A 12610-nucleotide genomic window follows, 5' to 3' on the forward strand; every position below is an offset into this window, starting at 1 on the left:
AACCTGTTTTAAATCAGAGATAGTTATATAAGGCATAGCTGGAAGAGCCATTTTAAATATAATAGGAAAGTGATCAGAGATGGGTAATTCAATCACTTCAGTATCAGTTATTGAGAGTCCAAAAGACAATATTAAGTCCAACATATGACCACGGTTGTGTGTGGGTTCTTTAACCCACTGCACCAGATTAAAAGAATCAATGCTATTCAAAAACTCCGATGCTAAGTGATCCGAAGCACAACATACATGTACATTAAAATCACCTAACAATAAAATCCGATCATAAGTAATAATTAAATCCCCAACAAGCTCAGTGAATTCTTCCATAAAGTCCTTCGTCAGATGCGGAGGCCGATATATTAAGACTAAGACAATAGGTTGAGTCCAGTCAAGTATTAATAGTTGAACTTCAAAGCTTGTAGGGTTAATGGAGGGTAGCATTTGGCAGCATGCTCCAAAACTTTCTTTAGCAATAACAGCTAACCCTCCACCCCTACCAACTGGACGGGGAGAGTTATAAAAACAATAGTCATTTGGAACAAGTTCAGAGTACGGGCTCAAATCTCCTACCTTCATCCAGGTTTCGGTGATAAACATAAAATCAAGATTGTTAGATGTTATAAAATCATGTAAAATAAATGTCTTATTGACCAAGGAGTGAGCATTGATCAGTGCCATTTTAGGAGAATGCAGAATGCTGTACGGAGCTGAAGCTTTCCTCAGAGGGCGAAGATTTGAAGAATTTACTCCCGTCGGACGAAGTCGAATAATAATCCGAGTGTCGGAATCCTGTAGTAGTCGAACCGGGAGGTTGGGAGAAGCAAGAGAGTTAGTCTGAATATATGTGAGCCAACGAGATGTCGGGACCGGCGTATATTGAACCGGGGAGCTGATCAGATCCTCGGTCCATGGCCGAGACGTAGAGATCTTACGGAGACCACCTCGCAGATAGATCTTTAGACTGACCAGTTTTCCGCTGCGTTTCCCACGTCTTCTCCGACGTTTCCTCGGGATAACATCCAATGGCCAACGGCGAAGAAAATCTGGAATGCCCCCGAGAGTGCTCCTGTAGGTATTATCTGCGAAATCCCCCAATTCCGCATCAAAGCCATCCATGCAACAACTGCGAATGTCCAGGAGTGACTGACGATCATAAACAACAACAGGCTCCGTATGATATAAGGGTATAAAAGCACATAAAAACAGCCAAATATAAAACAAAGTAGGGAGTGATAGACGGCATGCCACTCGCACAGGCGCCATCTTGGTCTCCCTGAATCACACCTGAATGAATGGCAGAGTGGCAGTCCACTCTGGCATGGAAAACAGAGACTGCTGTTGACATGGTTTGTTTATTTTGCTCACATTTGATTTGCTTAGAGCCCGCATCAACGGGGCATAAGCATTTACTGTGAGATACCTGCCTTTACTTTTGTTTATTTATCGCTCACAATTGCTTTGTTTATAGCTGAATGATTATTTTTTTATTTTGCTCACATTTGGTTTGCTTAGAGCAAATTTAGAACATTTAGTTCCTCCACTAGAGGAATTACAATAAAACAGACTGAAAAACAAAACCTTTGAATCTCTCATTCTTTGTAAAATGCTTTGCTATACTGAGATGAGTAAAAATCGACTGAAATATGTTGAAATAAAATGTCTTTGTATTAAACTGCAACGTATTAAACTGCAAATTAACATTTATATGCCCTAATATTTCATAAAAACAACGTTACAGTCAGGCGAAATATGAAAGACAACATTTTGTTTAGTAGATTTGGGTACAGTTTTTACCGTAGAATATACTGCCACATCAAATAAGCTTTTGTTTAGCAATTTCTGCTCATATGTTCTATGTTCTTTGTCAAAAATAAAGTCATCAACTAAGATGTTAGCTGTTCCAATGTTGGCTATATTCAAACTAATGAATACATATGATAAAATGTAGGCCTATAATCATTTTTTTACAAAGACAGAGTACACTTGAAATATTGTTGAAATTGTAATTATTGTTATAATTGTAACCTTTTTAATAAAATAGCAAAACATATTTACAAGATAGATGTAAGCAAAATCTTAAATGGTCAATATAAGTCTTCTTCTAAATATATCTTTTGTCCTTGCATTCATTCTTGTGGCTCAGTCAGTGTCACACCTGAATGAATGGCTCATTATGCAAGTAATTATGCAGAGTGGGTGGGACATTGTATTCTCAGGTGTGAACCACTCCTCGTTCACGCCCCCCTCGCATATTGGCTTTCCAAGCAAAACCTGTTTTACACAATTTAAATCAATGTATTGTTTTATGTGAACGATAAAGCAAGACTATTTTCACATAATTTTGAAGCCAGAACTCGAAGCGACAACATCCATTAGTCAAAAGTCTTGTGGACACATATTTAGTATGAGTTTTGTGGTCTTATTTCAGCAACTTTCATTTTTATTTTTTTCAATAACCACGCATTAACATTATTCTCTTAAAAATACAAACATCTACATACATGTGGCTCACATATTATGGTAGCCCTGTTTGTGCTATATAGAGTGAATTTACACCTTTGCCATTAACATGTTCATAAATAACTGAAAAAAGCACAAATGTCAGGGCATGTCAAAAAAAACACCTTAGACCCCAGAGGGTTAATATCCTAATGATTTTTGGCATAAAAGAAAAATCGATAATTTTGACCCATACTATGTATTGTTGGCTATTGCCACAAATATACCCGTGCGACATGTGACTGGTTTTGTGATCCAGGGTCACATATATTGAACTTGTTAACACACTGGCATTAGCCAAAGTTAGCAGAACTTGGCATTCCAGGTTTCGACACCGGGATATTTCTCTGGTTTATTAGTAGAAATTTGTGTTTACGTGTATTTCTTGTCAGAGGAGACAATCCGTAGGAAGCGGAAGGGCCTCAGGGACACTTATGTCAAGGAGAAAAAGGAGACAAAGAGAAAGAGTGGGTCAGGAGCAAGCCAGGGGAAGAGGTGGAAGTACTCTGCGCTCTTGTCTTTCCTTTTTTTTCGAGGAAAACAGGACTGCAGAGTATACAGGAGGACCAAACAGGAGTCAGGACACAACAGCGAGCCGCAGAGAGTGACATTAGAGGTTGGTTGAAAAGTGAATACACAAACAAAGGAGGATATGGCGGGGGAGTTGCGACATGCGACGGGAGCGTAGACCTAGTGTTGTTTTTGGCGGCCTGTTTTAATTTTAGTTTTAGTCTAGTCTTTGTGTCAAGCTGTCATTTTAGTTTTTATTAGTTTTAGTCACGTTCATACTCTTTTTAGTCTAGTCAAGTTTCAGTCGACTAAAAGTCTGAGCATTTTAGTCTTATTTTAGTCAGAATTATCCATGACTATTTTCGTGTAGTTTAAGTCAATGAAAACGGTCTCTTTTTTGTAATGCAATTCTATTTAACCCAGGTAATATAGTGTACCACTATATGGAAAAATAGCAAAAATAGCAAACAGAAAAGTATCACTCGTCTCATTCGTGGAGGTTGAAAAACAAGTTCTTTGTGACATCCAAGATTTATTGTATTAAAATTTAAATGCAAAAGAAAAGGCATGAGAGTCGGCTGTTTTTGTAAATTTTAAGTTTTATAACTATATTTTAATATAACTATATGGCTAAATATTTTACCACTTTCTTATAAATCTAGATAGAAGTAGTGCATTGAATAATACGTTGTTTAAATTGTGCTTAAAAGTGAATTACGTCTATTAATGAGTATGTGTGTACAAAGAGCATCACAATGCTGACAAAACTTTCTTTTAAATAAAAGTAGCTGATAACTTCTGGATTTGAAATAAAAATAGTGAGTATGTGTTTGTGGTACAGCCGTGAGTCAGTTACGCACTGCAAACGCAGCATATGTGAAAGCACTATAGCGCGTGCTGCTCCTGCACCGCATACACACTGCACACGGAGTGTGTGTGAAACGGGCGTCAGACTTAAAGGGATAGTTCACTTTGAAATAAAATTTTGGTATGTTTTAGCTTACCTCAAGGGCATCCAAGATGTAGGTGTCTTTTTTTCCGCAGTAGTTTCAATTTTGATATTTTTAGGTCAAACCGTTCTTGTCTGTCAGTCATATAATGCAGGTCCATGGTCACTGTCTCAAAGAGCATGCACAGAGTCCAAATTAAACAATTCCCCATCGTCCAAATTAAACAATTCCCCATCGTAAGTACACATTGATGGCCTAAGACACGAAACGAGCGGTTTGTGTGAGAAAACGAACAGTATTTATATCGTTTTTACCTCTTGAACACAGCCACGTCCAAGTGATCTGAGGGCGCGCTGTGTGACTGGTGCATAGATATATACACTAGATGTCGCCTTGGCTACTGCAGTTCATTGGAAAGAAACCGTAGCCAAGGCGACGTCTAGTGTATATATCTATGCACCAGTCTGCGCACACGTCACACAGCGCGCCCTCAGATCAGATGTTTGTTGTCGTGTACGCTGACTCACTGCAGCTGCATCTTCTAATCCCGCGAGTGGGGCTTGAGGAAGTGACATCGCCTGCGTCTGCACAGAGGACCTGATGCAGCCCCTGAAGTGACCCACGGGAAACAGTAATACTGCAAAACAATAATAATGTGACTAAACGAGACAAATAACGTCATAACATTTCGTCTCGTCTCGTTTTGGTCAACGAAAATGAAGAGACATTTTAGCATAGTTTTTATTTTGTAAACCACATTTAGTCTCGTTTTTATTCGTCAACAATATTGCATTATACATTTAATTATAGTTATCATCCCATGACCAGCATTTACGTTGCGTCTCGTCTTGTTTTCGTCACGTGGTTCGTTGACGACGATATTTAGTCATAATTTTCGTTGACGAAATAAACACTAGTAATCAGATATCGGATTTGACTCAAACACAATGTGATTCATAATTCCTTGCAATAAACCACCTTATCTTTCTATAGTAACATAGTATGTTCAACAATATGAATTGGAAATGCTGGAGAGATGAATTGATTAAAGGGATAGTTCACCCAAAAATGAAAATTATGTCAGTAATTACTCTCCCTCATGTTGTTCCAACCCCGTAAGACCTTCGTTCATCTTCGGAACACAAATTAAGATATTTTTGATTAAATCTGAGAGCTGTCTCACTCCTCCATAGGCTTCTAAAGACGTTATAACTTGCTGGCCCAGAAAATGCATTAAAGACATCGTTAATATAGTCCAAGTGACTACAGTGGCTCAATCTTAAGTTTATAAAGCGACGAGAATACTTTTTGTGCGCAAAAACAAACAAAAATAACGACTTTATTCCACTATTCATTTCCTTCTCTCTGGGCCTCGAGTGAGTTCACGTAGTGTAACAGCGCAGCGCTTCTGTGTTGTGCGCCACACGTAGGCTCACTATTGGCCGACGCTGGTCACGTGTGTGATGCGTGTGACGTACAACACAGAAGCGCTACGCTGTTACACTACGTGAACTCACTCGAGATGTAATGTAATGTAGAAATTACATATGTTTTTTTCTGTAGTATTCATTTTTATCATCAACCCATGTGTGTTTTCTATGTTCCTTGTTAGGTGGTTGTTTCTTCAGTGAAGGCAGTTGTGTTTTCCTTAGACTCATCACTGAATATTTCATTACTGTGGATCCTGCTCTATTGTGTCTCAGTTCCTGACCTGACTCTTTGCAAGCCCTCCATGGAAATCTCGCTGACCGGAGAAGGTCTGGTGCAGCTGTTAGTCAAAAACTCTGAGCAAAACAGGAAAAGACTGAACAGTAAAACATAACATAAAACACCCATTTGAGTCACATAGGGAACCCTGTTTTTTGACTTTACAGCCTCATGACATTCCAACGCACGCGCACACACACACACACACACACACACACACACACACACACACACACACACACACACACCAAGAGACCAACATTTGTGTGTAACTCAGGATAAGCAATATTTCTTTTAAATATATGTACAATTCCATTATGCATGTGTGGTTAGTTTGCCTTATAATAGAGGTGTGGTTTGCTAGAGTATAATTTTGAATTCTAAAGGTTCACTGAAAGAAGGTTCCTCAATAGTGTCTTGTAACCCGACCTCGACCTGGTCATAAACTTTATGACTCCAAAGCTGCAGCTCATCCAGTTCTTCTGCAAGCCAACATTCCAGACATTTCCACACATATGATCCAATAGCAATGTTTTCGATATGTATTTTTATGTGTGTATAATTGGCCAGATAATGTCTGAGGTATCTATGCAACGTTATTATGTTAATCAAAATCACTATGCTAGTGATTATGAGGAAATTATGTAACCCTGTATTTCTTTCATGCAAAAACGTCATTCGAGGTGTCAATGTAATGGGAAAAACACGTCGGAGTCGAATCTTGACTGCAAAGTACAATAATATGCATTTATTCCAGGAAATACCATATTTCTAAATATGAATGTTATTTTCGACCTCTCACATGACAGTCAAAGTGGGCGTTTCTTCACAAACAAAGAAACCTCTTCCCGCTTCAGATCAGAAGATCCGATTCGTCCTCCACGCAAAAGGAGGAGTACACGGGATTCCCTCAAAAGACGGGACTCGCCTGTTACACCCTCTCTCAACTCTCAACTCAACCCTCTTCTGACCTTCTCCTCCACGCGCAGCGCTTCCCAACGCAACCAGCGGGACAGGCTTGGCTTCTCCTCTGGACGCATGCCCGCGTCATGTAGAAGCTGCCGTTCTTTTGCAACTAAGTTCCTACTCGCCTTTCCCCGCCACAGGGGAAATGATCTGAACTTTCTCGGTAACGTTAAATTCAAGTGAGCCTTTACATCGTCTTGCGAAACGACCCAGAAGACGAAGTTAGACGCAAACCAGCCGGACACGCGCACACACGCGCGCGCCCCCCCTCTTCAGCACCACACTGAAAGAGCACAGAATCTTGCAAGTAACGTAACTCTCTTTAAACGCTGATTTCAGGTGTCCAGTTCTTAGGTCTGTGAATTAAGTTACCCTCTATCTCTTCTCTCTGTCTTTCTTTCTTTCTTTCATTTCATTTATTCTGACCACGCGATGTTTTATATTTTGTTTGGTTAAATGTTGTCTGTTTTACTGTTTGCATTTTTACGTACGTTTATATTGTAGCTCATATAATCTCTCTAGTGTACATTTATTAAAATTCATTTATACTTTAACTGTCTCTGTGTTTGAAAACCCACCTTGTAAGTCAATGAAATCAAAAGATCTAAGCTACAAGCTCGATATTGACTACCTTGAGTAGTTTTAATTCATAAACTCAGTTAGTTTTATGTTCGTGGCCAGAAGATAAACTTTCTTGGAGTTTGTAAACAGGGATACTCTTTCTTAACTGGAAACCTTACATTTATTCGCTGGACGAATGACTGATGACGAGACCAGTTACAGAACGAGGTATTTCCGAAAATTGATAAAGTAATGTATATGCGATTTATGAATTATGACCATGAGTTATGATTAGTAATATTTCCCAAATTCCCTATATTCTTGAGCTAATTCGCATTGACCCAGAGTCGTTTACGTTACACAGATTTACTTTATTTAATTTCCGGTTTAATGAAATCATATTTTGTATTTTAAAGTCACCATGATGGTGGTTAGCGTTTGCTTTAGTTGTGCTCTTGACCCTTGACTCTTTAATATAAAATTTTCTCTGGCTGCTATAATTGTGTGTTTATAAAGCACAATTGTTGTAGCTAAAAAAGCCATGAGAAAATGAGATCAGGGGCTCGTTCTTCGTACGTTGCTTATTACATCCGAGATCAAATGACACATCCAAGATAATATCATCGTGCTAATCATGATCTGGCTAACTCGGTTCTTCGAACACACTTGCCGGATAGGATTAGTATCGCTGGATTGAGTTATCTGAGATAATTGCGCGTTCATGCGCTGGGTTAAAAGGGGACATGTATCGATAGTAGAAACATTGATCAGCAACGCTGCTATTGGCTGTTCAGCGTGGCCAAAGAGCGCGCACAGTTTTTCTCCGCAGCAGAGCAAGAACTAATAGTCGAAGTTTATTCGGAATTTTAATGTTTTAATGCAAAACGACAGGGAACACCTCAAAGTCTGCAAAAGCCAGGAGAGAGGGCTGGCAAAAAGTAGCAGACAATTTAAATCCGTTAGAAGTGGCCATGTTAGATGTTTTTTTTATCACTTATTAGCCTATATTTTTGTATTTGAATAATTGCATAATTACTTTGTTCATTGTAATGTCAGAGTCACCACACTAAAACATGGGAACAAACAAAAGTGAAGTACAAAAATATTCTACATAATGGTAATTTTTTTGTTATATTATAGTCTCTTTTATAAAAGACACTGTTAAATAAATGGTTGGCTGTTTATAAAAGCAACCAAGAAAAAGGCTGAGAAAAAAAAAAAAAAAAGAAGAAAAGATCTTAGTAGCCTACACTGTAAAATAATTTTTGCTGCATTAAATTAAGGCCGTATAGTCATTTCAACTGTTAAATCTTGAGTAATGATGAATTGCTTTGACAAAACTAATAAACTTATATTAATGTAAAAATATTTTTCCAGAGTGTAGTTCATATAATGACATTGTGTTTTCCTCTTTTGTGCACTTTTACATAATACACCAACACTTGTATCTGTTCCCAAGAAAGTGGTGGCTGAAATATGTGCAGTAAGTGGACATTTTTTTTTATAACTTTCCAAAGGAAAGAAAGTATAAGACTTTGTAATGTCCATTTGTTTCCATTTCACTGGACAGTGAATAAACCCTCTCAGATAACTGTCATATGGAGGAACTAGCCTACCTGCAAGTGCATAAATAACTTTACTTAATTTATACTTGTATGCTTTATGGCAGCAATATAAGTTGCAGGATTCCACATCTACAGAAAGGCCTTCAGAAGAGTCTGCACAGACAGAGGAGACATAGGCCTACAGGTGGGCAGTGTAGAGCCAACTTTTCCTTTTTATTTGTTGCATGAGGCATGTGTCTAATATCTCTTGTTGCAGGCACTTGAACACTGGCTTTTCTTTACAAAGAACAATTGAAATAAAACTCAAGGAACTAAGTATATTGGTCTTTTATTAAACTTTTCATTATATTATAATGAAAAGTTTTTTTTTTTTTTTTTTTTTTTGGCAATGTTGTGTAATATGGCACATGCAGCAATGTCACAGGCCCTGTCAGGTGTGCAAACCTCAGACTTATCAGACACTGAAATCTTCCCTTTAGTTAGCCAAAGTTCATTTCATTGTGTGCCCTTGTCCTGGCTAGAGCTGCATTGTAACTGGTTTGGGTCAGGGAATGGGGTCATAAAACACCTGTCTGCAGGCAGGAACATGTCATAATCACCTATGAAAAAATGCAGTTCTGTTAGGATCAGCATAAGTGTATGTAATACAGTGAGCTTGATATTTAATTGTGGAACTGTCCTTACCACTTTCAAATAATGTGCATAAATGTGAATCTCTGAAAATTCTTAAGTCATGCACAGATCCTGGCCATTTTGCTTTCACATTTGTGATATGGAAGATTTTAGTCAACTGACTTTTTTTATTTGATATAATATTATTAATCTGGAATATTAAGACTCCCAATAGTAACTGGGCTGCACATTTACATTGTGAACCCCCTTTCTGTTCACATAATCTCCTTCATTGAGGCCTTGATGGCAGTCTATGGAAGCCTATAGTCTACCAATCACGTTAGTGAAGCCTGAGTGACATACTGTAATCGGCATGGTCATGATTGCATGATCTTCATAAAAAATGATAGCCAAAAAAAAAAAAAAAACTGCTTTAAAAAAACTGCTTTACAACATTGGGTCTTAAAAACCTAAAACTGTTTTTTAAACCTAAAAGCGCCAGGTAAACTCCGAATGACACGACAGACAGCACTTTCCATTAAGTTCTCTGCTCCAATAGTGTAAAGGAAAGAGCCACTCGCAAATAATCATAGGGCAATGCAAACAGTTTGTGCTGTAGTTAAAGCCCGACTCCGACAAGTCGAAAATAATGTGCGTTTCCAACAAATTAATAATGTAAACGACAATCTCACGAGTCACGAGAAAAAAATTCAATCTCAGAAAGTGCACTATCGCGCTGCGCTGGACTTCCCGTATCAGCTCCGCTTATGAAGCCGGGATCTAATCCTGTTTACATGAAATAAGCCTGCTCCCGAGCAGGTTCAAGTTTGCGCACCTGTTGCTATGACAGCAAGTCCAGGATGAGCGTCGAAGAACCAAACAATCCAAGATCATGCCAAATCGTCAACAATCAAATCCAGCTTACTGAGTTAGCGACGTACGAAGAACGAGCCCCAGGTGATGTTGGCTGTTTATTGATGATGATGACGATATCATCATGTGATTGCCTAAATCCCTGATCTTATTCAGTGTCTAATGCTTTGATTATCTAGGACTTGTGGTTTTAATATTGTTTTATTCATAATAGAAGTCATTTGATTCTACAGCATATCTAGCAGTGTTGTTTATCAAATAATATACATGGTTTTTAAAAACTATTTAGTGCACAAAAACTTTCATCTATGGCATTACTTAGACACACACAGACATCAAGAAACAGCATATGAATCTCAACAATGGTGACAATCAAACTAAATATCCAGATAATCAGATCAACTCCAGCTGCATAATTTATTAATGCCGCAATGCATGCTGGGAGATATGGGTGACTTTTGATTGGTGGTACCCAGCATGCACTGCAGCATGAAGCATTTCATTGATTGTCACCATTGTTGAGATTCATACGCTGATTCTTGATGGCTAAGTAATAAGGAAGTTTAATGCACTAAATGTTTTTAAAATCCTTTATATTATTTGATAAACAACATTGCTCTCATGCTGTAAAATTAAATGGCTTCTATTATAAAACAACATTAAAAACACAAGTCCTATATAATCAAAACATTAGACTCTGAATAAGATCAGGGATTCAGGCAATAACATGGATGATGACTTCATCAATAAACAGCCAACATCACCGGAGGGTTGTTCCATAAAAGATGCTAAGAAAAGCGGGGATTAAACTCCAAAACCCGACTTCAATAAACCTAACAAATAAGTTGGGGCTAAAGCGGTTTCATAAAAGGTAATTCAAGTTCACGCAATCCCACTAATTTGATCCATGTTTATCTAGTCTAGATAACTGCGTGTGCACGCGTTTCTTAAGCAGCCCTAGAGGTCGATCATAGATCAAATCGATCCACCATCAAACAGCGTATATATTTGTGCTGTCTTATGCGTTTGAGAGATGGTGTTTCCAAAACGTACATTTCACAGGAATATTCTCCATCTGTAAATCTTAGAAAGTCGTGCAAATATTTCCATTTTGCTGCTAAACTTCACATTGAACGAGCGCTGCTGCGCGCATGCGTGCCAGATAGGAGCGCAATAATTCTGACCAATATACATTTTGCTTGGAAAATTAATAGGCTATGCGATATTTTATAACACCAGAAATATCTTGTAATTATAATAATTTATCTTTAGGATGTTGGATAAGTTGCAGTGAACTTATAGCTCATTACACTGATACACTCATGTATTTTATACTTGACAGGTGAAACGTTTTTTCTGAAAGTACTTAAACCCCAAATGAAAGTCTCAATACAAAAAGTTTCATCAAACCTACAAAACAATTCTTTTACAGTTTTTTTTACAATCGCTATGACAATTTTTTCAATACTTTTAACAAATTTCATAAACTCTTACAGTTTTTTTGGATTGCTTAAGCACGATTTTCAAAACAGGGCCCGTGTTTTCAAAACACTACACACAGTTAGCACAACCACACACCCAATTAGCAAAACACAACAGATCCTTTGCATAATTAAACACTCTTGTAAAAACTATACACTTCTGTTTAAAAACCACACTTTGTTACCATATGAAACACACACGTTTCACATTACTATACTCTGTTCGCACGAGTTACACTCTGCTGTGATAAACCTAAAACACTTTTAGCACTTCTACTTCCCTATGATTAGATACACAAAAGAAATTTATTTGAAATATATTTTCAGAGTATATTTTGGAATATATGCAAATATTTGAAATTGGCCCAATAAATATATTTCACACTTAACATCATATATTTTTGTTATATTTCAGAATATATTTCAATGTATTTGGAATATATGCCACATATATTTTTGACACTTTTGGGGACCCATACAGAAAAAAATACTTTGAAAAATATTCTGAAATATAACAAAAAATATATGATGTTACAGTAAGTGTGAAATATATTTATTGGGCCAATTTCAAATATTTGCATATATTCCAAAATATACTCTGAAAATATATTTTACTGTAAATATATTTCTTTTGTGTATGGGTACAATCAACAAAGTACAAATATAATGTAAATTCACCAAACACTACACAAGACCAATGTTGCAGACTGAAGAAACTCATTTATTTCTCAACACGCCCAAAATGTTGACCTGGAGATTCATAATACTGTAACAAAATGTCACTTTACGTATTGTACTGTAAGTTTACTGTAAAAAAAACAAAAAAACAAAAAAAAACTAGACATTGTCTCTTCGCCTAGCTGGATCTGGCCAGAGAATTTCATCA

General features: G+C 37.4%; 1 long non-coding RNA gene across 1 annotated transcript in view; it reads left to right on the forward strand.

The window, feature by feature from the left end:
- LOC309513041 overlaps window positions 1-12610 on the forward strand; it is a 328088-nt gene that overhangs the window by 251026 nt on the left and 64452 nt on the right. The window lies entirely within an intron of this gene.

This window comes from Leuciscus leuciscus (genome assembly GCF_965113295.1).
Source record: "Leuciscus leuciscus genome assembly, chromosome: 1".
Classification (NCBI taxonomy): domain Eukaryota; kingdom Metazoa; phylum Chordata; class Actinopteri; order Cypriniformes; family Leuciscidae; genus Leuciscus; species Leuciscus leuciscus.